Source organism: Lissotriton vulgaris, chromosome 1_2 (genome assembly GCF_964263255.1).
Source record: "Lissotriton vulgaris chromosome 1_2, aLisVul1.2, whole genome shotgun sequence".
NCBI lineage: Eukaryota > Metazoa > Chordata > Amphibia > Caudata > Salamandridae > Lissotriton > Lissotriton vulgaris.
In genome coordinates, this window is record NC_141686.1 from 345,976,944 (window position 1) to 346,004,155 (window position 27,212).

The window sequence follows — 27,212 nt, forward strand, 5'->3', positions numbered from 1 at the left end:
ACATACGCACTCACTGATTCGTAAGTCTACACACACATCCACTCATTTACCCATACAATCACTCATACATACAGTCACTCATCAATATAACACTATCATATGCACTCATACACCTATAGAGATACTCACACACTGTCACTCATGCATGGAGTTGCTCACACACCTAGACAGTCAGGCAAAGAATCAATCACACTCCCATTTCCTCATCTATACAGTTATACACACATAACCTTACTTATTCAAACATATACTAACACATACTTACTCTCATTTACAATCACTGATACAAGTACACATTGATCCATACAGTCACTTACGCAATCACAGGCTCTCATGTATAGTCATTTATATATGCCAACTCTCACATGCACTGTGTTTTACACATGTACTTACTTGGACATGTAGCACTGAGATATCCATACACTCACCAACACACCCATGCACACAGTCAACTGCCCATACAGCTGTTTCCACATGCACTCTTGAACCCATACACCAAGTGAATCAACTGCTCACACATCTATGCACAGAGTCACACACCTCCCAGCCACCCCCACACACTCACCCTCACATACAAATACTTGGGCAACCAATCAATAACCCATATAGCCACTCATATAGCTACTAATCAACACATGCAGCAGCTTACACAACAACAGACGTAATGATGCACACATTCAGACAGTTTAGTCACTAACCCATGCATTCAGTAAGACACATTTAATCACTCACTCATACAGTCAGTCACGCACCTACTAAATCTGTCATCAATACACTCATACATACACTCATTCTTCAATATGTAAAACATATTTTATTTTTACAGAAACACACATTCACTGGATGATGTCATCAGTGATGTCATCAGTGATGTCATTTGAGATGTCATCAGTGATGTCACTGACCATGTCATGAATGATGTAATATGTGACATCATCAGCAGTGGATTGCGGGCACGCGAGTTATAGTGATCCAACTAACTATAACGTGGGAATTTCAATGGTTTTGTACGAGTAAAATGTCCAGCTAACTATAACTGGTGTGAAACTATTTTTTTTTCAGTGAATTTCAATGGTTTTTTAAATGCTAATTCCTAACTGTAACGATTGTGAAACCTCTGGTTTTTTCACTGAATATATATATATATATAACACACGTAGGAGCTAGTATTTGTATGTTTTTCACTTGAAGGCTTACCAAAGCTTTTTTATTCAAGTCCACGTTACACGGTCATGAAGATTGGGGGTGTGAGGATGCATATTTCTGCTATTCGCTGTGAGTGGAGATCTTCGGTTCAGGCTCTCGTGATTAAATCCTACCTTCTTGCGATTGTGCTTCAAACATCGCCTTTTCAAAATCGATGCATCTGCCGCCTCGTGCATCTCTGAATTCCCGGATGCAAATGCTGCCCTTAGAGATAGTACAGCGCCTCCATTTAAAGGAAGAACGCCTGCACCCCACGGAGTCAAAGTTAAAAGAAGCTAATTTTGCAACAGAGTGAATTTTACCTTCAAACACTCGGTGACCATCAAATAGGTTTTCTTAAATCCTAGCTGCTTTTTAATGCAATTGCCGAACCTTCTAGTTTTTCCCCAAGTTTTAAATTTGTGGGTTCTCTTTAGCTTGCATGTGGGATCCGTACATCGGGTTCATTTAATCAACACATGGGTGTTATGACCTACTGTAGTGGAGAGCAAACACCTTACGAGGGACCTATCGCATTGGCTCTGTTTTATGTTCATGTCATGTTCGCTTTTCACTGCACTAATGCATTTATGGGAAACAATGAGTGCTTCGGACAGAGTTCGTGTTCGAAACGAAGGGTGGGGGGCACGGATATCTATTGCATGCCCATAATATGCAAATTATGCACGGCAAACCTGCTTGGTTTTACCATAAAATGGATGTGTAGTTTTTTGGTGGGATGCGAGGTGGCATTTGACAACAATGGCCAACCTACTTCTTAAATTATCATTTGTTTGCCTGTTTTATATTAAAATATATATTTTTCTTTTTAGAAAAATGCAAATCTAGTCTGGATATATATTGACAAGCCAGACCCAGAAGCATAAATAAATGGTTTAAGGTCCTGTCTTGCGATAGGGCACCATCAAAGATTGTAAGTCAGTGTTTTTACGTGCATCTATGTTCGAAGCACATTGGTTCCTTTAGGTGTATGTTCAGTTTTCCCTCTGTACCTGTAGGCAATTAGCCTATAAGAGATGTGAGCCTCTGCACACCTGAGCAGACAAAGGACATAGAGCTAATGTGCGATCAGTTATGGGTTTGGAGTATACAGTCAGGGGGCGCTCAAACAGTGCGTTTATGGTGTAGTGATGGACACAAGTGAACAATAGTAGGACGGTGCTACCAGTATAGAGGAAAACCCTGTAACCTCTAACTAGTGTTTAGGCGTGAGATGCCTTAACACCATGTAAATATTAGGACAGGTACTGTGCACACGTATAATATAAAATTCTGGTAATACAGTATTCGAGGACAAACGCAAATGACACCGGTAGTTTGGTAAAGCCAGGAATTGGTGCTTTATGTAGTTCTTTTTTGGATATACAAACGCCAGCCGACACGTGTCTCATCAAACAGGGCAGTGCAGTGCCTGTGACTCATCAGGGCTGTTTGTGGCGTGGTCAGTACTCAGAGACCGTTGGTATTACCGATTGTAAATGAAGAAGATTAACGTCGTTGGTAAGAGGAGAAAATCTGGTACGTGATGCAGTCGGATAGGACTGTTGGGTGGTAACCTGAGATGACGTGTTACGGTGGGGCTGTGATCGGGATGTGTCAGATTTTCTCCTCTTACCAACGACGTTCATCTTCTTTATTTACAATCGGTAACACCACCGGTCTCCGAGTACTGACCACGCCACAAACAGCCCTGATGAGTCACAGGCATTGCCCTGTTTGATGAAACACGTGTCGGCTGGCGTTTGTATGTCCGAAAAAAAACGACATAAAGCACCAATTCCTGGCTTTATCAAACTACGGGTGTCATTCGCGTTTGTCCTCGAATACTGTATTACCACAATTGTATATTATACGTGTGCACAGTACCTGTTCTAATAAAGGACATAGAGCTGACTGCTTGTGGCACGCTCCAGTTTCAAAATAGTTTTGCCCCTCATCTGCCTTGTTGCTCGCCTGATGTTTGGACCAACCCACATTTCAGACAAGCATTGGCATAGCCAATAGGTCTCGCCTTTGGGACCTTATAAGTGTTTAGCCATGCAACAGTTTATGTTGTTGCACCAAGTATATTATGCTGCATAACTAAATACTTATAAGGTCCCAAAAGCGTGACCTATTGGCTATGTCAATGCTTGTTGAACGAGTGATTGCAGCTACGGAAGCTGTCTGAACAGCCCTCTATGAGGCTTCATCAGCCTATGAATTCTCTGCAACGTGAACGCCATCATGTTGATGACTCAGTGTGTGTATCACGTGAGCTTTTGGTAGTTAGTTTCTCAACTGAACTACTTGTTCCCAAAGCATTTTATGCTTTATGTGCTACCTTTTCCATCTTTGAATCCGTTTTGAATCCAATTCTGTAAATATTCATTATATGACTGAACACAGTAAAAGGAATCGCACACTATGAGTGTGGGGAATTCGCGATCTGTACTCTCAAGTGTCAGTTTGAATGCTTGTAGTTCTGCTCGCTGAGCTGTTCAATCTTCTAGAGATTGAGTTTTAGTGACCATTGTTCAGAAGATACCATTGCGCATGCTGCACTGTAAGCTTGCTTACTACATGTAGCGGGTTGTGCTGATCCGTCAGTATAAATTATAAATTTGTACTGATCAAGAGGCAGAATTTCAGTGGGCAGAGGACATTCATGTTCATATGGCAGGAACACTTGTGTTTTTAAATCAGGATCAAAAACATATTCAACATCTGTTGCAGCAAGAGAATTAACCCATTGTATCCTTCTAGGAGATAAAGCTTTTGCATTTGGAATGCTCGCTTTTGTAACTGCCTCTAAGGCTGGTACTGGAGTCACAACAATAATGCGTTTCCCCTGAGCTGGATCTCTTTCTTTTGCTGCAGCGGTTTGAACTGCTGTCAGTATTCTTTCTGTTGAAGTGAAGGGAATTTCTGCTTGTGTATACAAATGTAATTTGTATGCTGTTGGTACTATTTCACCCACAAATGTTAAATAGGTGAATTTGCATTGACCCAAAATTATTCGGATCACTAAATTATGTTTATTTTTGCGTGTTTGTAAGTGATTTGTTGCTAACATGTTAGCTTGGAGTGAACGTAGGATGTCTGTGTGTTCCTGTGTCCAAAGTTTTGTTGAAAAATCAGGTTTGATTAATTCGTTGATAGTTTTAACCCTTTCTGCGTAATTTAGAATGTAAGTTCTTCCAAAATTTAGGAACCCCAAGATGGATTATACATTTTTCTGCTTTTTTGGAGGATGGAGCAGAGCACACTTTTCTAAAAAGTTAGCTGCCAGGCTTTTGCCTTCACTTGAAAGCTCATATCCTAGGAAAAGGACATTGAGATGGGCAATTCTGGATTTTTTAAAGATGAATTTATAGCCCTCAGAGGCGAAGCCCAGTAAAATGGTATTCATCCTGTCCAAGTGCCTATCTAGGTCATCGTCTGTCAGATAGATGTCATCGACATATGACAATGCCTTGTCATCATGAATTTGTAGTAACTCTGTTACTCTTGCTGAGAATACCCTCTGGTTGTTTTTGAACCCTTGTGGGAGTTGACTAAATTGATGCTTGGTTACCAATATTGAGAAAGCTGCTTTCAGATGCTATGTTTTGACAAAAGAAACCATTTTAAATGTCCAATCTGGTTTTATATTTTTTACACACAACGTTTTTCATTAATGCTGTACTATGTGCCTTTTGCACTTCAAATATTTTGGAACAAGTGTTCAAGTGTCTGTAATACAAGACTAGACGATATGTATAGTCTGGTTTGGATACAGGAAACAAAGGATTGTTCATTGACGAGGTGCAAGTTTCAATCACCCCTTGGTATTCAAGTTGATCTAAGATCACCCTGACCTGTTTTTAGCTTCTTGCTTTATTGGGTACTGCCTTTGTGCAGTAGGTTGATTTTTTTTATTTTTTTGCTGTATTTTGTGGTGAGGTGAGTCCTCAGCCCATCCTACATGATTTTTGTATAATGCTGGGGCCTGGGCAACTGCCCATTTCCTGGCATGAGTATATTTGAGGTGAATTGGAATATGGTTGGAGAAGGCTGGCATAATGATTTCCTCGCCATGTGGTCACTCCCTGACACATTCTGGTGGCCAGTCCTGTTTTGCTTGAAGTATATCATAACCCCTTCAAAGTTTCTCCCAAAAGAATGCTTTCACTTTTCTTGGTGTATCTCCCTCCATCCGGAGTGTTATTTCATATAAATTTTGTGGACTACTAACCCTGGTGTCTACAGTCTTTACTGGTATGTACTCATTCAAGTCCACTATCTCCAGAAGTTCCTTCAGGTTCTGGCGAGCTATTGTTACTTATGCTGCACAGTCCAGCATTGGCTGAACCCATTCTCCATTCTTGAGCTGGGTTCTCAGTATTCTCTGCATGTCTGATTTTCTGACCTGCTACTTTCTTTTTGGTGAATTGAGGTTTTGATTTATTTTTCTGAACGTGTTGATTGTCTTTGGACTGCACGCGTTCTTCTTTCTGATCTGACCGTCCTCTTCTTTCTGATGTCTGTGACAATATCTGAAAGGTACGAGAGGAACGTGTATCAGTATCCTGATACCTGTCAGGTTTTCTTAAATTATCCCTAATCCTGAGGTTATACCTCCTTTCAGAGGGGTACCTCTAGATTGAGAACGTTTGTCTTTTGAATTTTGTTTATTTGTTTTCCACTTCTTTTTAGAAGATTTAGGATTTTGTTTGATAGAGTCCTTCTCAGGACCTTCAGACAGTTTTGGCTTCAAGGGCCAGATGTAGGTAATTCAGATTTACCGACTCTTAAATACCGACTCATACCGAATCGGTATTTAAGAGTCGGTAAGTTGGATGTAGGTAAAAAATTACAGATTCTGTAAGAGTCGGTATTTACCGATTCTGTAAATATCGAATCTGTATTTCCCATTGATTCTTATGGGCCTTGAAGCCCAAAGGAATCAATGTGAAATACAGATTCGGTATTTACAGAATCGGTAAATACCGAATCCTGGCAGGGGGAACGGGGTGTCACTTTGACACCCTGTAGCACCACAAATGCAGGCTTGTGTGCCATGTGGCACACAGACATGCCCTAAGGGCATGTCTGTGTGTCACATGGCATAGGTGTACATGCACAGATGTGCATGTACACTGGAATTCGGTATTTTAACACCCAATAGGATTGGGTGGTAAAATAAGTAATCCTAAGGGCCTGTGGCACTGCAAACTGTGCTACCTACATATGGATTTACAGAATCGGTATATTTACTGATTCGGTAAAATACCGAAGTGGTAAATTTACCGAATCGGTAAATATACCGATTCTGTAAATTCAGACCCACCTACATCTCAAAAGCCAAGGTATCGGTTGCATTAATTTATATTACATTGCCCTGGAGCACGTGATCCTTTGACACGCTGCCCTCTGGCCACTGATGGTTGCTGGTATGCAGCTTTCGGGCAACCATCAGGCCATTGAAAATTGAGAAAAACAGAACCCGAATCAGTAAACCCCAACCTTGCCCTGATGAATTTGCTGAAATAACAGCAATGAAACATGTCGGCATCATTTAGCATGGTCTAATTTGAACCATTTTTAAATCGGGACTACTTGCAGCAACAGAATAAAGTTCATACAGCTAGCAAGGGGCTCCCAGTTTTAACAGCATTGGCCATTTTCTTGCACGTTGGCCATTGCAGGGGTTCTAGGTGCACTCACTGATTTTTGGTCACTTTTTGGAGATAGATGAGTGGTTGATTAGCTCGCTCATTTACACAGCACTTTTGATAGTTTGTATTCACACATCTATAATTTTGTGGGTGTCTTTTCTGTTTTTCTCTGTTTGTTTTGTCACGACAAAGAGAGAGCGACCAATGATGAGAAGTGGGTAAACTGACAATACCAGGTCAGGAACCCCCTCGGGTGTTACTACCGTGAGGCGCTCTCTCTTTGTTCTCACACGTTTTGTTACACGGGTGGGAATGAGATAAGACCTTATTAAACGTTGTAGCATTTAAACCACGACCTGCAGATTAGTTTTAAGGATATACTTCTTGAGTAAGAGTTTGACTTATTGCGCAACCCTGCCCCAGTTCTGTTTGACATGTTGGTGTCTGTTGGAGGAGGCATTTTGTGCTGAATACTTACATCTGGCCCCAAAGGTTTTCCACCCAAACTGTCTCTGCCTAATTCTGCATTAAATTGTTCTATTATTCTAGGTAGTTCATGTTTATGTTGTGTTACATCAAATTCCCATAAGTTTTGGCGGATCACCACTGATGCTGTTTCCCCTTTAATATTAGATATTATTGTTGAGACCTGGTCGAAGATTTTCAGTAATTTCATACCTAAATTCAGAGCAGGCTCTACCCCGTATTCGTTTTGAATTTGTTTCAGGACATCTGGTATTACTTCAATTGACGGAACACCATGTGTTTTAGTATAGATGGCAGCAAAGACTGTGCCCCAAGTGGTGCAGACTTCCAGTTGTGCTGTGATTCCCCATTGGTAAACAGATTGTTAGGATTCTGTGTTTCTCATAAGGGCTAGTATTTGGAAATATTGCTTCTATTTGAGTATAGTCTTGAGCTATGTAGAATGGAATCTGTTCATGTTTTGTGGTTATTTTACCCATGACTGTGTGTAAAGTTTGCGGAGTAATTGTTAGTGTATTCCCCTGTTTAGGGGTTTGATTTGGAATGGTCATTGGTGGTTCGACTGTGAAAGTCTGCATGACATATTGGACTAATTGTCTGTACATTTTTATTAACTCTTGTAGTTTGTTAAGTAATTCCTCGTCTAACATCACTTTGCTGTAAGGATGAGGTGTGTATCCGACTACAATCGGCCATGTTGGACCAAGCCTGGTAATGTTTTTGTGATGTTTTAGGGCGCATTTAATCCAGAGATTATGCTCCTGGTATGTGAGTGGAAAATTTCAATATCCTCGAAAGGAATATATTCCTCCGGTGTTTCATCTTCTTTAAAGAAGTTAAATACTTTTGTTACTGGATTTGATTCTGGAAATACAATCCATGAATGGATTACCTCTGTCTGAAAGGATTCATGTGCCTCTGTCACGAAAACTGCTCTACAACCTCTTGGTGTTAGGCCATGTTGTAGAAGTTTTATAGTGATTGCTCTCCTTAAGTTTGGAGGGAGGGTTATAACACCCTTATCGGTTACTTTTTAACCTGTACAATTAAAAGTTTTTACAACTTGGTCAGCCGCAGCTACACCGTGCTCGGTGTTAGTATCCCCGTTCTAGGACATCGTTTAAAAAAATGTAGAACAAGTTTCAAGGAAACAAAGATAAGGCGCACAATATTTTGGAACACTGTATCCTTCAACGTTGAACAAACAAAATAGCTAATATATAGGATTTTTGTCCTATTCAGCTTTGGAGCATACTTAACCCTACCCACTCCAGGCGTCTTATAGAGTATGTGAGTAGGGGTCTCTGAGAATAGCACGACTGAGTTACTCAGTATCTAGTGTTAAATTAGTGCCTTACCAAACATTGGGTGACATGAAGTGCAGTTCCTATTTCCCTAATAGGCTCTGCGCATTGGAATAATATACCCTATATTTTGGCATAGGATCGAGTTCAGTATGCCCCTATCGAGTATATTAAACTTAATTACTCTGTGTGCCAGCTAACTCAGAGGCCACTAGAAACTCCTTATATACAAGCAGGGAGTAGTTTCTGGCAACCGCATAAACATGACAACTTTGTTTGCCATTAGAATCGGAACGCACTCCAAATCGTGGAAACCACAGATAAGTTTCACTCAGCTAATTGTGCATGCTTAGTTTCTTCGGAGTTACATAGAAAGAATAGACTGCCGTTTCAATAAAAGGATTTATTGAATAGTCTTGTTTCTCGTGTCAGAGATATGAGCTGTTACAATCGTAAGACAGTAGGCGAGATATTATGTATACCGTGAGCAGTAGAAAGAAATAATACTGCACTATCATTATCTTTTAGCTATGATACATATATTCATATGCATAAATAACAAGCTAAAAATGCGAGTACTCATAAGCTGCTTCTCTAACTAATTTTACCACAGTGTCTCTAAACTAAGTGTAGTACAAGGAAGAAGTTGGTGATGTATTCTATAGTATGGTATGCTATAGTCTGTATGCTAAGTTTGAATGCCAAGAGTCCTTCTAGGTTCTGGTCCGCTCCATACCTAGAGAATGAGAGATGTGGGAGTCTCTTTCCGGGTCTCAAACTCTAACACCCCTTGAAGGGAGTCAGAACACTGGAAGCTGGATTCTCTGTGAGCAGGAATTACAGCGTCTGGTCAGTGCGTCAGGCCAGGATACGGGCTCCTCTAAAGTCGAGGTGTCCTCCTACTTGCTTGGGCAAGGGAAAGTATATTTATACCGGGTAGGTGCCTTGGAATGCTAGCATTGACGTAAAGTCAGACAGAAGACGTCAGGAATGAACCCTTAAGGAATAGCGGTTCATGCATAGTAAATGAGTTCTTGGAGAAACCAATAATCATTTGCTAGGGGAACCCCCAAGAGCTTACGGACCTGGTTTCTAAGAACTCGTTGTGAGGTTAGGGTGGACGGATGAAGGTGACCATGCCTGTATTTAGATAGCATGGCTAATGCCTAAATAAGGACTGGGATCTTATGCCTATATAAGGGCAATGCAAATTGTGTCTATATAAGGACCTGTTTCGGGAAAATCTATATACGGACACCTAAAGCGGAATACTACAACTCTTCAACTTGACCGCCAATTCTAAGGTTTTCCTCCTAGAGGCTTCCATTTCAGTCTTCATGGCCTTATTCTCTTCTCCAACCACCATTAACTCTTGCTCTATTACTTCTAGAAATTTCCCTAGACTCTTCAAATTGTAACCTTCTGCCGTTCTATTCGGGTGAGTTCACTACTTGGGCACTTCAGTCTGTCAAGGCCCTACTTGTACACTCACTGTCCTCAGTACACTGACAGGAGCAGAATGATGCGAGTTCCAAATTCCCCCTGCTGGTCTCGAAACAAGTCCTCTAGTTACAAGCTCTTGCATGACCCCCGCAGGTGGAAAGGGGAAGGGGACAGAGAAGAGACTGCCTTACTTCTGGGTTCACTTCTGTCCCGCTCGGCTCCCACTGTTGATTCTTCTGGAGTAACACTTCTATGTGAACTGCAATTAAAAAACATCAAATTAACAAGCTTCTCTAACTTATTCTTTCACACAATTTTATCTCTTATTCAATGCATTCGCTTATCCCACTTTTGTTAAGGCTTAGCCTCTCTTCTATGAGTCTTTCTGTACTTTTTAACTTATACCTACAGAGGTATCCGGGACCATGCTTTAAATTGAAATTATCAGACAGTATCCATATATTTCTTATAACTAAAACGTTATCTTTTTTCTTCAGGTACTTGTGGTTATCAAGACTGGATTCTACTCCTTGATGCGGACCTCCGTGAGGTGAACAGGTGAGTGGAACTGATTCGCTATGAACAAGTTTCTCCAATATTTACACTCTACTCCTGTTTAATAAATATATTAATATCTTATCTAACTCCTCGTCGCACACGAGACGCTAGCTATCCTAAAACTGATTCTACAAAAGAACTTGAGCTACACTAATCCCTGACTATCTAAGAAAATTCCTGAGCTCTCCTTCTCTCTCAAACAGTTGGTGAAGTGCGTGGCTTTGAACTCTACCAACTCACTTCACTGCTGAGTGGCTGCCCTCTCGCCTTTAATCGCTGTGACGACTAGACCGGCAACTTCCGAGTCTTTAACGCGTGCTTGCAGTGATCTCTTAGATCGCTGCAGGGTGCGAGCTCAAATCGGGACAAAGCATAGCTCAATCTGCGTCCCCCGATCTGACTGCTATGGATTATGGCCACACAGTGTGCCGCACGTGCAGTAGAACGGGGAGCATTGACAACATCTAACAGCGCTATCAAGCGATAACTGCTTGGAGATGAAGCTATCCTGCCTTTGAAAATAGGGTGAATGATTGAATCTCGACAACCTTTTGGTGTGCTCTCGGAGGCCAATATGGTGTTAAACATTAAAGCTAAGAAATGTGCCCACATTGGTATATTTTTGTTAGGAGGGTTCGAGGGGTACCACAGGGCCAGCCAGGTTCAGAGCTGGAGTGGGAGTTCTCTATCATTTTGATTATGGACAAAGTAGAGTATTCAGGTGGATCATAGGCAGCGAGGATATCGCTTGCCATATTGGATTACTGTGAGGGTGGCACTGAGGGGATTGAGCTGTTTGAACACCCTGAAAAATGTGACTTCAGGTACTGCACCCAGTCATCTCACTTATGCTTGCATTATTTGATGGCCTTGAGCCTTTGTCGATCTTGTTGATTAGCTTCCAAAATGTATTCGGGTAATTTTGCTTTGAAGAGTGTAGGAGCTTGGTCCATAAAGCTTCATGCCTGCTTTTCTTGAGAGACCAGTACTCTCTTATAAGCCTTCTCATATTGGAGAGTTTTTAGCAGAGCAGCATTCTGCGGGAAACACAGCAGTTGCCTGAGAGATCTAGTGACCTGGAATCTTATAATGCGAATCGCCTTGGCACACCGTGACCGTGTTATAATTGATGCTCGCACATTTGTGTGACTTGTTGACCGGGTATTTTGCCACCAGAGACTCTGAGTGGCACTTCCATGTCTTGACTGGGTTTGACACACTAGTTGTGGTTGCTTCAAAAATCTCTACTACGTCTGTCGCCAGGTTGTGGGCTTTATCTGTATTCCACTTAAGACATAGTTGATGATCAACCTCAACACAGTGATCAGTTTTAAAGTCAATCGATTGGCTGCATACATTAAAGCTTGCCATGAAACCGTTTTTGTTCGAGGACCTAGTTCATGTTTGGGAGGGCTCTCCCCAGGAAGCGGCCATTCAGGACTCCTAGTCCAACTGATTCACAGGCTCTCAGGAGGTTTTTCCCGATCTTACCTTGCCACCTGTAGAGTGGTTAACTTCGGGCTGGCATGGCACCAAGCACATCATCGTCCTCCACGTCTGGGGGCTGGAAAAAGTTTAGGTTAAAGCCACCGGTGATTAGCAGATTTGCTGCTGTACAGTCCCTTTTCAGCTCCAACCACAGGCTAATCAGCTTGTCCAATGCCATATTTGTTCTCTTGGGTTAATGTAGATATTGACTAAAATCAGAGGATTTGCAGTCTGCCGCGACCAGCCATACAAAGGTAGGGCCAGTAGCCATGGCTCCTAAAAGCCCATTACAGGGACTTTGATCGTTAATTTGGAACTCACATAAACAGCTGGACTGCCTTTTGCTCTCCGAAAGGTGCTGCTTTTCTGTGCGAACCTGCTACATTCTACAAACCCTATTAGTGGTATGCTGATTGTGCCCACGTCTCTTGGACCGCTATTGTATCAAAATTGTTCAGGTATTTCAACTTGGATGCATCCTCATTTCTCAAAAAAAGTCCTTTCATGTTCCAAGAGCATATGGTTAAATGACCCTGCTCTGTTGTGCGTATCGTGGAATGGTTCTCTTTTCAATCCTTTGGATGTTCGACTGTCAAGGCTGGTGAACGACAACTCTCGCCATCCATTTCACTTTATTTGATCACAGTTCTGCAAGCTGTGGCTGTTTGGTCCACTGATCCTGGGAACATCAACCTGACTGAGACAAACTGAAAGTAAAAGCCACCAGGATGACAAAAAGAAAGAGATGGGAGAGATTATAAGGAATATGTATTGATAAATGATTTGTTGGTTGAGAGACCACCAGGATATAATAAGGCTAGTGTGGAAATGTAAATGGTTTGCTAGATCCTGCTTCATCTAACCTTACGCTCCTTTCTCAGTTACCGCAGTTGCCTCAGTTGAGCAAACAAAGGAATTGATATTTTAAGACAAAACATTTAATAAGAAGGAATTATAAACTGTACAATTGGCCGAAAGATGACAATGTTGTATAATGAAGAAGAATTTAAATATTTGAATTTGGAAAGGGCATAACGTGCATCTGATGCTTATGATAAACTAGAGACTTTAGCTAAAGAAAATAATGTGAATTAAGCAGTATGAGGCATGATAGGATTTGGATAAAATACCAAATTTTACATCTAGAGTTAAAGAAATATTGCAAAAAACTTTGTGATACAAAATATTGTGATGCAGAAATATTTATTTAAAAAAAACTTTTATAATATTGTTTTTAATAATATAAGTTTAAACCAGTTTTTTATTTCTTTGTGTTTTATTGCACATATTCATTTTGTGTTATTGTTTGTATAATTGTAATATTTTTAAATATAGTTTGTAATTTTAAGTTATTTGTATTTTGCTAATTGCTAATAGAAATGTATTGTAGCGGGTTCCTAGGGTTGTAAGGCTATATAGTGTATATTAAGTATAAATAACTTTCAATTAATTGTTAATCTACTATTAATTATTAAAATAATTGATAGTTATGTAAATTGTGTATGAATTATATTTTTTAGTTGTATAATAGGTGCAGACTGCTGGGTTTGTAGGGGTATAGGTTGGGAAGTTAATAAATAATAAATATTAAATAATTATTAATTTAATGCATGATTAATTATTTGATTATTAGCCAATACACCCTTAGGTTGTAGAGCACTCTACAAATCCAAATTGCATTTAATTAATTGTTTTAATTGTGTTATGCGTAGTGATTTACGTTACATGTGTTGGTTGCTAGGTTTCTGGTTATAAAGGGTAGGAAGTAATAAATAACCATGTTTGCAATTGATAATCAGTTATTCAATTGTTTAATCATGTAAATTGTTTTTTACTTTTATCTATACCATTTTTATTTGGAATTATTCAAATATATTGTGTGTTTGAAGTGCTTTCCCTACTGTTGCACATACTGGAGTGTAAACTGTAAATTGAATCCCTCTATAATCCAATGCTTTACATACTATTGAACAGACTGGAGTGGGAATAATAGATCTCGTCCCACCTGAAGTCCTTCGCTTTTGCTACTGTTGCACAAACTTGAGTGGAAATAGTAAATTTAACCTCTCTGAAGTCCAACGGTTTCCCTACTGTAGCACAGGCTGCAGTGGGAATAGTATATCCTATTATTCCCAGACTTCAGTACTTTTCTTAATATTGTTTAAATATATGTATTAACCCCTTGCATGCTAGGGACGGGCCCCGGCCATTATGCGTCAAGGTGGGCGTGTGTGGAGGAGGGCCAGGGGTCGTCCGAATCCCGCCCACTATTTAAATCGCCAGCAGAGCGCGAAAATTCACGCCACATGAAAGGTGTTAATATTTGTTCATTTGTTTAATTTAAAATGATTTGTGTGCGTGTATGTGTGTGTATATACACACACACAAACATTCTCTTGAAGGAGGGGTCTGTAATTACCAAGGAAGTAAACTCAGTAAGATAAATACTACACACTTCGCCGTACATCATGAATATGGCAGGAATAGACGGAAGCGTACCCAGAGATCCGTGCATGGTATGTTATTAAACGCCATGAAGCATTTCGGCCTTCAGGAGACCTTGATCACATGACGTGCATGAGAAGTGTTTCAACATTTGAAGTGCCACGTGACAGTACAAAATCATAGACATAGAGTAGTCTGATTAGTCACACATCAAGAAGTCATAATCATTGACTTGCAATTAGAAAAAGCAAATGAATTGTTAAATATTCATATAATTCATAAATATTTAAAACAAAGCAATACAATACCAAATCACGACATAAAAACCTAAAATAAAAGGTTTCCATTCCAAATTGAAGTGCAACATAGGGGTGGTATGTGACAACGATAACATTTCAAAAGAATGTTAAAATCATTATTTAACCAAATACCCATACGTTTGCCTTATCGTTTAGCAGTCACTACCAACATGTGTATCCCTATTAGATCAAGGCAATGCCTCGAGACAAGTATTTGCTTTTGCATAAAGTGCTAGTGCAAAGCTGCTGAGCCCCAGTGGGCCATAGAACACCCCCCTATGCTGTAATGACAAAGTGCAAGTGCCTAAAAAGTGCCACCCTAATAAATGCAAAGTGTTATGAAAATTAAAAAGGTTTCAGGGGCAGAGTGGAAACATGTAAACTGTAATATTTGTGCAAAAATGTTTGGAGTAGTTAAAGAAAGGTAAATAAGTTACCAAAATGACACATGCTTAGCCAGAATATTGGTAAACTCCACTTTGAGGGCCTGTTCCATCCACAGTCCCATATGGAGACAGGAACTGCTGGGGGAGAAATAGGCCCCTATAGCTACACCTCTAACTTGATGAAATATCTGGGTCTGAAAAAGAAAAAAGTTGTTATCCAGGGCATGTCGTAATGATTAATAACATTTTGTTGTGACAATACATATAAACAGGTTTAGTACTTAAATAATAGTCTACTGCCTTAATTCTATTGTGATGATGGATACTAGTGTAGAGGGACGTGAGGTCTAAGGTGATTAACGCACATTCTGAATCCCATATAACCATTCATTTTCCTCAAAATGTCACTCGTAACCCGAATAAAAGTTGGTCATTTTTTAACGTGCTCCTGGAGGAAATAGTCAACATAGTGTGAAGTGTTCTCCATTAGACTGTTGTGGGCCTTCCTAGAGGTTTATTAATATTGTTGCACATTATTGAAATGGCTGTCAGGGCCATACGATAGTCCCAACGCTAAAATCTGCCTTTCCGTCTCACTCAAAATAACATTGGATAGGTTGATTACTGCCTGCGAATTTGGCTGTAAATCACCACTGATGGTTTGTAAACTTATTTGCGATTCCATTTTTTGTTGAAAGGTTTTTTGTTGCTCTGCTTGCCGCTGGCGATTTCGTTTCGGTCTTTCCCCGCGCTTCTGATTGCGTCTTTGGTGTTGCTTACATTTTACACGTGGACGCAGGGTTTGCCGCCTGTCCTGGTGGAGGCAATCTACTTCCTGGGCTAGGGAGAGCTTGGTAAACCCCAACCTTATGTCAGAACGAGCTTGTTCGTTAGCGGATTCACTTTCAGGCACAGAGCTCAAATCCGATACTGACGTCGATGATTGCAAAGCCATACTGGAACCAGCCAGAGGAATGGTGGAATTTACTTGTTTTTGTGAAGCTTTCACAGAATCAAATCTGTCAGAGAATGTAAAATACTTGACCATTTTGATAGTCAAGTTTATCCCGTTGGAATTTAAATGCTTTGCGTTTCTTGATCACGTCCTCCTCTCTTTGTAGACGGGTTAACATTTCCTCATTATATTTGGCGGTTAAATCGGAAACTTACATTTAGCCGATTTCATTATTTAATTAATCAATTTTAACTTGTAATGCTGCACAATCACTTTCAGCATATTTAACAAGTATTTTGACCAACTTGCACGAATATTCGAGGTTGCAGTCCTCCCATTCTGCAAGATATTATGGTCCGGGGTCTCATACCTAGGCGCCAGCATAATGCGCAGCCCTCTGGGTATTCTACTGACCTCCAGATACCTTGATAGAGATTGGTGCTCCCACCACTTAGATTGTTCGGCTTTCATCAACTTCTCCAAACGTTTAAACAGGTCCCTTGCATTAGGATTACCTGCTTGTGTAGCATTGATATGCACAGTAGTCGATGCCCCCCCGAATGATCGAACATTTCACACGCTGCCACTTCACGCCTCCTCAGCGCGTCGGCAGACATGGCGCGTTCTTACGGGCAGTTGTAAGATTTAGAACAAACAGCCGGATGAATAATGAGGCTTGTCACATGCGCACTCCTTCATCAGACCTATTAGCAGTGTGTGAGTATGCAGGGTGAACAGTGTGTGAGTATGCAGGGTGATCAGTATGTGGGTGTCCAGGGCCAGCAGTGTGTGAGTGTGCAGGGGGAGCAGTGTGTGAGTATGCATGGTGAGCAGTATGTGGGTGTCCAGGGCCAGCAGTGTGTGAGTGTGCATGGCTAGCAGTGTGTGAGTGTGCATGGCGAGTAGTGTGAGTATGCAGGGTGATCAGTATGTGGGTGTCCAGGGCCAGCAGTGTGTGTGCATGGTGAGCAGTATGTGGGTGTCCAGGGCCAGCAGTGTGTGAGTGTGCATGGCGAGCAGTGTGTGAGTGTGCATGGCGAGCAGTGTGTGAGTATGCAGGGTGATCAGTATGTGGGTGTCCAGGGCCAGCAGTGTGTGAGTGTGCAGGGGGAGCAGTGTGTGAGTATGCATGGTGAGCAGTATGTGGGTGTCCAGGGCTAGCAGTGTGTGCAGGGTGAGCAGTGTGAGTGTGCAGGGTGAGCAGTGTGAGTGTGCAGGGTGAGCAGTGTGAGTGTGCAGGGTGAGCAGTGTGTGAGTGTGAGGGTGAGCAGTGTGTGAGTGTGCAGGGTGAGCAGTGTGAGTGTGCAGGGTGAGCAGTGTGTGATCATACAGGGTGAGCAGTGTGTGAGCATGCAGGGTGAGCAGGCAGGGTGACCAGTGTGTGAGTTTGCACGGTTAACAGTGTGTGAGTTTGCACGGTTAACAGTGTGTGAGTTTGCACGGTTAACAGTGTGTGAGTTTGCACGGTTAACAGTGTGTGAGCGTCCAGGGTGAACATTGTGTGAGCGTTTAGGGTGAGCAGTATGTGAGTATGCAGGGTGATCAGTAGGTGAGTGTCCAGGGCCAGCATTGTGTGAGTGTGCATGGTGAGCAGTGTGTAGGGTGAGCAGTGTGTAGGTGTCCAGGGCTAGCAGTGTGTAATTGTGCAGGGTGAGCAGTGTGTGAGTGTGCAGGGTGAGCAGTGTGTGAGTGTGCAGGGTGAGCAGTGTGTGAGTGTGCAGGGTGAGCAGTGTGTGAGTGTGCAGGGTGAGCAGTGTGTGAGTGTGCAGGGTGAGCAGTGTGCGAGTATGCAGGGTGAGCAGTGTGTGAGTGTGCAGGGTGAGCAGTGTGTGAGTGTGCAGGGTGAGCAGTGTGTGAGTGTGCATGGCGAGCAGTGTGTGAGTATGCAGGGTGATCAGTATGTGGGTGTCCAGGGCCAGCAGTGTGTGAGTGTGCAGGGTGAGCAGCGTGTGAGAATGCATGGTGAGCAGTATGTGGGTGTCCAGGGCTAGCAGTGCGTGAGTGTGTAGGGTGAGCAGTGTGTGAGTGTGCAGGGTGAGCAGTGTGTGAGTGTGCAGGGTGAGCAGTGTGTGAGTGTGTAGGGTGAGCAGTGTGTGAGTGTGCAGGGTGAGCAGTGTGAATGTGCAGGGTGAGCAGTGTGTGAATGTGCAGGGTGAGCAGTGTGTGAGTGTGCAGGGTGAGCAGTGTGTGAGTGTGCAGGGTGAGCAGTGTGTGAGTGTGCAGGGTGAGCAGTGTGTGAGTGTGCAGGGTGAGCAGTGTGTGAGCATGCAGGGTGAGCATGCAGGGTGAGCAGTGTGTGAGCATGCAGGGTGAGCATGCACGGTTAACAGTGTGTAAGCGTGCAGGGTGAACATTGTGTGAGCGTTTAGGGTGAGCAGTATTTGAGTATGCAGGGTGATCAGTAGGTGGGTGTCGAGGGCCAGCATTGTGTGAGTGTGCAGGGTGAGCAGTGTGTGGGTGTCCAGGGCTAGCAGTGTGTAAGCGTGCAGGGTGAGCAGTGTAACACACAACACCACACACAACACCACACAAACACCACACCACCAGACACACATAACACCACACACATAACACCACACACATAAGACTACACACATAACACCACACACACACCGCACACACACCACACACACCACACGCACACAAGTGGAGTGGTGTGGCTCACTGGTTAGAGGCGGCAGACCCGGAAGCAGGAGTCGGCCCGGGACCAGGGTTCAATTCCCGACGCGGCAGGGTCGTGGACCAGGGTCAGCGGACTCGATAATTCTCGCCTCGGTGCCTACTCGAACCAGGGATCCCACTCGGCAACTCTGGGCATTAGCTTGCCTAATCTCCACAACAGCCCCATCAACGCCGGGGATGACTGGCTCCACCTTGGGGACTCCCAGTAGGGACCATCCCACAGGGAAAGCCAGGACGGGTTCCCCAGCAGTATACCGCACCAGGATACTCCGGTAGTTATTGTGCGCGTTACAAAACAGCTTATAACATAACATTATAACACACAACACCACACACAGTACCACACACACACACACTCACCACCACACATTCACCACCTTTCAGTGCTGCTTGTTACATTATTCTCGTGTCTCAACACAAACCCATGCAAAGGTCCATGCGTGGGTAGCAGGTTGCGTTCCTTCTGGTTGAAGCAGTGACTGCAAAGGGTGCCCCGTGTAATGATGTTGGCATGTCAGGTTCGGCGCAGTACTTACCTTGCTCAGGCCAATAAGAAGCACTGTGGACACAGATCCGCCGCCTCGTGCGCAGCGGCCTCCTTGGTGCTCTGCATGGACACTGCGGAAAAAGCTCGCCACGTAAGAATCCGGCGGGAGAGGACAACATCTTCAGGTGGCAGGTCGGAACTGAGGTAACCGGAATTACCACTGCACGCCCCGCCTCCTTTAAGAACCTTAGTTCTGAAGACATAAGCGCGCGTTAGGCCCCGCGAGCCACTCGCTTAGCTGGTGCTTGAGGTGAGGCCGAGTGTGATAGAGCGGCGCTGGGCTTTCCTCGTTGTGCTGTTGTGCGAGTCCCTCCTCTGGGCTGCTGTGTGGGCCTCGTTGCCCCCCTTGCTGCTCCGTGCGTCTTCCTCCTTTTATGTGCCCCCACTGCGCTCCCCTTGTGCTGCTGTGCGGGTGAGTCAAGTGTCCCAGAGGGTGGCTCCAAACTTGCCCAATGATGGATCTGTTCCTTCAAGGCCATACATTTGACATTTATATTAAGCCGGGGACTCGCCTGCTCCTTATCTCCAGTGAGATGATGCACAATAACCGGGCTGAAGGGGTCTTATCTGCAGTTACTGATCAATAGCCTCACAATGAGTCGGGATGAGAGACTCTCTTCGGGGTTATCTGTGTGTGGGGAGACAGTGGGCTCCTTATTCTCACAATCCCAGTCAAGCCTCTCACGAGGTGAAGAGATTAGAGCTGCGCCCAGAGATGAGCAGATCATCACCAGTGGGGCTCCAATGGCATTTACAGCAGGTATTTACCGGATCCATTACTTGCCTGCGTCCTCACCGGAATATCTGTCTGCAACTTTCATTCTCTCCTGATATTTCAGTTTTGAAAACTCCCTGCTGACCTCTGAGTGCCCTTATTTTTGTCCTCAAAGGGCCTGGTGTTAGAGCACCGTTTTCCTTTGCCCAGAGCTAAACCACACACACACCCACACACACACACCCACACACACACAACCACAAACACAACACACACACAACCTCACACAACCCACACACACAACCACACACACAACCACACACACAACCACACACACATACAACTCACACACACAACCACACACACAGCCACACAGTCAGTGCACACTTTCAATAGACACCATCAGTTGTCAGTGCACGCTTTTCCAGGCAGAAAACACCACCAGCCGTCAGTGCACGCTTCCACCAGGCACACACCACCAGATGTCAATGCACGCTTTCACCAGACACACACACACCACCAACCATCAGTGCACGCTTTCACCAGGAATACACCCACCAGCCGCCAGTGTTCGCTTTCACCAGGCACACACCACCAGCCGTCAGTGCACGCTTCCACCAGGCGCATACACACCACAAGCCGTTAGTGCACACTTCCACCAGGCACACACACCACCAGGCATCAGTACACACATCGATTTTTAACGCATCCACAATTAACTATTGTAGCAATCGCAGTATTGCGCACTTTACTTTTAAACATAGTCATCTAAAGCGCAGCATGCCCCCATTGCTACAATTCTAATCCAACCCACATAATTCCACTACACACCACATGCATACACTCCATAAAACATGGCGAAAAGACATTGCCATTTACAATGCTATTTGCTCTAACTCAAATAAATCCGAGACCTATTGCATTTCCAATGCTTGTTTTAAATGGTGTAAATCCGTTCAGCAGTTCCTGAGAAATAAAAAAAAAAGAAAACTTTCGATATCTGGGCGAAGCATAACCACACATTAAACCACTTAAAACCAGGAAGTGTTGGTAGCCATCTTGTGCTTCGGACAAGGGAGACTGAAAAAGGGAACAGAAAGATAAAAAAACAAGAAAAGGGGGCAGGGTAAAAACACCCTGACTCCCCCAGGCTTGCTCAGGGGGGGCCCACAGGGACCCCCGGGCCCAAAAAAATGAATTTTTTAAAGCAATTCGGGCGGGGTCGTGCCGGGTGCGCGAATCCGCCCAAAAATTTTAAAAAATGAAGCGTGGTCTCCAGCACTTAATTTTCAAAGCCCCCAGGTGGGCCAAGTCCCGGAGGGCAATTTATTTATCTAGGCAGCAGCCCCGCAGCCCCGGGGACAGCCACCTCTCTGGGGCTTGATAATTTATTTGCATGGCACGCGCGCCCCCTGCAGCCCCGGGGACCGCCACCTCCCTGGGGCTTCATTGAATTAAGGTTGTGGGGCCTCACGAGCCCCCCAAGCCCCACTGACTGCCACCTCCCCGGGGCTTCATTGAATAAAGGTTGTGGGGCCCCAGTGACTGCCACCTCCCCGGGGCTGTCATCATTAATTAGTGTGGGGGTTCTCAAGCCCCCTACACGCCACGGGGACTACCACCTCCACGGTGCACTTTGTATTTAAATACTGGGGTCCATTACGGACCCTCGTGCCCCGGGACCACCACCTCAACAGGGTTTGCAAATATTGGGAGGGGGGGCTGTGCGGCGCCCCTCCTGGAGCCCTCGATGGCCCTGGGGACAGCCACCCCCCAGGGCCGGCTCCTGCAGTGTCTGGGGTGCCCACCCCCGGGACACTGTTGTTTGCAACGGCAGAGCAGGAGCCGTGCGGCTCCCGCCCTACATAGCAAACTCTGCGTTGTTTCATTGAAGAGAGAGCAGGGAAACCTGCTCTCGCTTCAGTGAAGCAAAGCAGATTGCTTTTCCACAAGGGGATCTGCATGTCAGCAGCTCCCCATGTGGAAAAGCAATATCGGCTCCCGCAGGAGGCGGGGAGCCAGAAGGAACGTTGGGGCATTGGGGCTCACAAAAGAACCTCCGGTGGAGAACTCCACTAGTTTACCAAGCGCACTCCCAAGTGTTAAGAGTATGACAATTATCAAAAATTGATACCTAAATATTACAATTAATCACACAACAAGAAAGATTTCTTCTTCAAAGACCATGAATTTTTATATGAAATCATGTACATATAAATCTCATTTTTTAACAAATCAGTAGTAGATTCAATTAATGCTAAATAAATGAAAAAATAACTCAACAACACTAGGATGCAGTGTTTCTACGGTTAACAATCTGCAGAAAAATATTCTGATACATTAGAGAACATAGTTGAGAAGTAGGCCCAATGCATTTCGGGGGGATTCCCTTCTTCAGGGGCACTGCAAAAATAAAACAATGTATAAGTCATTCATATTTACATTTTTTTGAATAACCTAAAAGTACAAGAATGAATTGTTTACGATGCGGAGGCAGTTCATGGCAACCAGTTAATAATGCATAAATAAATATGAACGTATAAATTGCAACATCATATTATGTAACATGTACACTGTGGACATCTTATCCAGGTCAGCGGTGAAACCCCAATTGCTAAAGAAAATCGTGAAGACTGTATTGCGGTAACTAGATGCAGACACTATAGTAAACATTGTTTATCTATACAAGTGGCAACATTCCTAATGTGAACGTCATGATATTGTAGGTATAAACATAAGATAACTCGTGTACTCACATCTCAACTACTCAGAGTCACATAGTGGATTGGGGGATGCTTCTACCATATGGAAATTTCAAATACGATCCTATAGGCTAAGGACGGAAAACAACAAAATGTGTGTTTGTCAACCACTTGTCATCAATGTGATCACTGACCAACCTGGCATTCTATTCAAATAGATCACAACTTACTTGATGTTATTGCGAACTGTAGCTGATAGATTGTTAAATTCAAGGAGGATAGTCAATTCTGAATGTAGTCAAAAGTGTGTAAACACTTAGTCCATCTATGCAAAGCGGCATTCAACCATTGCGAAGAATTCTCGGTACTCTCTTTGTCTGTGGTGCAATAAGCAGAGAGAAATAAGGCACTTTCCTTTGTTTGGTGAAATTTACAAAAGAAACTCTTAAGTGAAAAAAACTCATTCTAAAAATTGTATAAGGTAAAGTTCTTAAATTCGCATGTTGGCGCCATCATTCTTGGCATCCAGAAGGCAAGACAAACTGAACCGATCAATTAATGCCCGATTTAAAATCTTCCCTAAATGTCAAAGCTCTGGGCATTAGTGTAAGCGCTAGTTGCTACCAACAACCTAATGCCTACCTAACCATTGCGCATCGTATCCCCTTGACGAAACTGATAGACTGTTAATCATCACGTTAAATAACGCTTGGCTAGTTACGTAATATGGCGCTAGGTAAGAACGTGCATTTCTAAACACCAAATGTATACTCGTAACCATTTGCCTGCAGAACCATTGCACATCGTCTCCCCTCGACAAAACTATTTAGCTGTTACACTTCACGTTATAGTGCTTGGCTGATTACGTACTATAGCGCTTGGTCAAAACGTGAACATCTAAACACAGTGTTCATGCTCACTAGCCAATTATACACTGCTCTTCACATATTCACACTCACCTCAGAAGTAAACTTCCTCACCAGAATACCACTAAGCTTCTCTCTTTAAATCTGAAAAAAGTAAGCAAGTCTATTTTAAGCAAATAAAAATCTGTTAACTCGAAACTAATACTGCCACCGCCAACAGCAACTCACCTTAACTTTGACAGATCCCGGTCGTTCCTCTAACACACTCCACCATGGATTAACCTGTCAGTGGTGTGCTACACTGTTATATACCCGAGAAAATTAGAAACTAAAACAAGACTACATTGTATCATTCGTTACTGAGCCCCCATGTGACCGCCATCGACAGAGTGATAGGACTAGGTAATGATCGGCCATCTTAAAGTGGTGAAGAAAGACAAATGCGTCCGACACTGTTGCTTCCACATAATGTGTTTCATTGATATGAACCCACGTGCTCGCTGTGAACAAAGTGAATAGACTAACAAATAATCATCCATCTAAACAAATGAACAGTAGGAAGCATCCAACTGTGTAGCGACCCTATACATTAAGATGACCGTAACGCTGAGAATATATGATATCTCACACTGGTGTATCATGTGGTGCAATCATAAAACTCGGAATTTCCATCCATGTTTAAATATAGCTTAATGTAGTGTCTATATCATCTACCACTGCGAGTACTGTAAAGCTAAACTAAATGAAAAACATCAACGCGGAGCACAATTAAACCACTGTGTATGACTGCACAATGTTAGTGTGCCGAGAATACAAAGAGTGTTTGTGTCTCTCCTGTATGCATCTATGCTGAGCAAAATTGTAGAGTAAATGAGATAGGTCAGGATGCTATTTAGATAAAAAGTAAACCAACTACTACCAAAACAAGGGAAATACTGGGAAACATAAATGTTTAACTGAAATATGACCTTAAATAACCATGTCTAAGTGGTTCCTGAAAGTAGCGTAGAGCCTGGATAAGAGTCCATGAGTGCAAACAAAACAAGGCACCATGTATATTATTAGTTACTTAGAGCCAAATGACGTTTCGACATATGAGTCATTGGATGTTGCTTGACAATGATATAAGAATGCTTAAACAATTGTAATAACAACATTTGAGTTATTTGGTTTGTTCAGAACAAATTGCATAGCAGGTAGGCTGGATAACATGTGAGATATTATTTCCTCCGCACAGTTAACAAAGCAGGTAACAATATAAATCCAACTATAGAAAACATTGCAATTCAATCCTGTCATTGAGCCCACTTGGGACCATAGTCTGCAAGAATTTTGTCCACCAGGCCTCCCTCTGAGCTAGATGTATGGAATGGTTGTGATCTTGTTTGACTGTGACTATTTCAAGAATTGTGAACTTGAGCTGTGCATTGGTATGTTGATGTTCTAACCAATGTATTGCAAAGAAGGACTTAGTAGACTTTGTTCTGAATGTACTCTTGTGTTCTGAGATGCGTATTTTTAGTTTTCTTGAGGTTTTGCCTACATAGAGTAGACCGCATGGGCATCTGATGGTATAAATTACATTCATGCTATTGCAGTCCCCGTTATATTTTAATGAAATGCTTTTCCCCGATTGTGGGTGGTGGATGATATTCCCTGTTATTACATTGTTACAATGTACACAGTTGTAACATTTGCGCATTCCATTAAATGAAAGTTGACCTTCAAGAACTGTGGTATTCAGGATTTCCTTGAAATTCTTGCTTCTTGTATACGCAAATAGAGGCTCTTCATCGAATAATCCCTTAAAGTCAGGCTCATGTCTCAGTAGTTCCCATCTGGATTTTATGATGTGTTTGATTGCCTGAGATCTCGATGAATATTTAGACACGAACACATGTCTGTTTGTCTTCTCTTTGAATTTAGTTGTAAGCAACTCCTCACGGGGTTTAGTTTCAGTCTTACTCATAGCCGTCTCTAAGACCTCTACAGGGTAACCTCTTTGTTTGAATCTCTCTAATTGCTGATCTAAGGCTGCTTGTAGATCTGTAGAATTGGAAGTAATCCGTTTGACTCTTAACAATTGAGAGTACGGGAGGTTATTCTTTAGTGAAGGAGGGTGGAAGCTTGAATACAGCAATAGATTGTTTCTATCAGTGGGTTTTGTGTACACTGATGTTTCCAATTTGTTAGCTCTTTGAGTTATCTGAACGTCCAGGTAGTGAATTTGTTGCTGACTTATCTCGTGCGTGAATTTGATTCTTGCATGCTTGTTGTTAAGTTCAGCAATCAATTGTTCTAGTGAATCTCGTGAGCTTTTCCAGACAAGAAATATGTCGTCTATAAATCTGATATAGAAGGCTAAATTCGTAGCCCAAGTTTCCTGCTTGTAGATGTGCATGTCCTCAAACTGCGCCATGAAGGTATTGGCGTACGCTGGTGCGCCTGAAAAACCCATTGAGGTTCCACTTACTTGAAGATAAAATCTATCTTGCCACGTAAGGTAACTGTGTTGGAGACAGAAAATCAGTAATTCCAAGATGAAAACTTTGTTGACTTCTAGGTCAGGTAGTTGTAACAGTGCCCATTCACTAGCTTCTACACCATCTTTAAGCGGGATCGATGTGTATAACGATGTTACATCTATGGTGCACATCAACCAGTCCGAATTGTAATTACTCTGTACTTCTTGAAACAAGTTCAAAAAATGGGTAGTGTCCTTTACATAACTCCGCCAAGTTTGGACAAATTTTTGCAAAAAATGGTCAATTAGTTGTCCCAATGGTGAAAAAATGGAATCGCAGCCTGAAACAATTGGTCGAAATGGTGGATCATTTAGACATTTATGCACCTTCGGGAGCATATACAGTTTGGGTCTTCTAGGGTACTGAACTGTGAGGAACTTACGCATTGTGGGTGTTATCCATCCTACTTCTTCTGCTTTGTCTAAGATTGAACAAAGTGTTGACATGAAATTATCAGTAGGATCATTATCCAACAGTAGGTAGGTTGTAAGATCTTCTAGATGTTCGTTGACCTTCTGCACATAGAAACTCGTGTCCATTACAACTAGGGCGCCACCTTTGTCTGCCATTTGAAGCGTGATTTGATCATCTGCGCTCAGTCTCCGAAGAATGTCCAGTTCATCTTTTCTTATGTTTGTTCGCATCTTTGGTTTTAGATTGAGTTTGTTGAGGTCATGACGTATCAAAGATTCAAAAGTATCCAAAAGTTTATGTGTCACCGGGGACATATATGTACTTTTGGGTCTGAACTGCCTCATTTCCGAATCTTCGCTTTCTTGTTCCAGTGGTTGTGCATCTGTTGTAGGTACCACATTGGTGAAAAAGTGTTTCAATCTCAGGTTACGTAGGAACCGAAAAACTGATACTTCAAGTTCTAGTTTATTTGTGTTGTAGATGGGTACAAAAGAGGTCCCTTTGTTGAGTACCACTTCCTGGGCTGTAGTGAGTTGCTTAGACGAGATGTTA

At 42.8% G+C, this 27,212-nt stretch overlaps 1 protein-coding gene across 3 annotated transcripts in view; it reads left to right on the forward strand.

The window, feature by feature from the left end:
- LOC147736741 (uncharacterized) overlaps positions 1 to 27,212 on the forward strand; it is a 252,304-nt gene that overhangs the window by 112,796 nt on the left and 112,296 nt on the right. For all 3 annotated transcript variants that reach the window (XM_086953456.1, XM_086953455.1, XM_086953457.1), the window contains exon 3: positions 10,576 to 10,636. The gene's annotated coding sequence lies outside the window, so the exon portion shown is untranslated. The remainder of the gene's footprint in view (positions 1 to 10,575; positions 10,637 to 27,212) is intronic.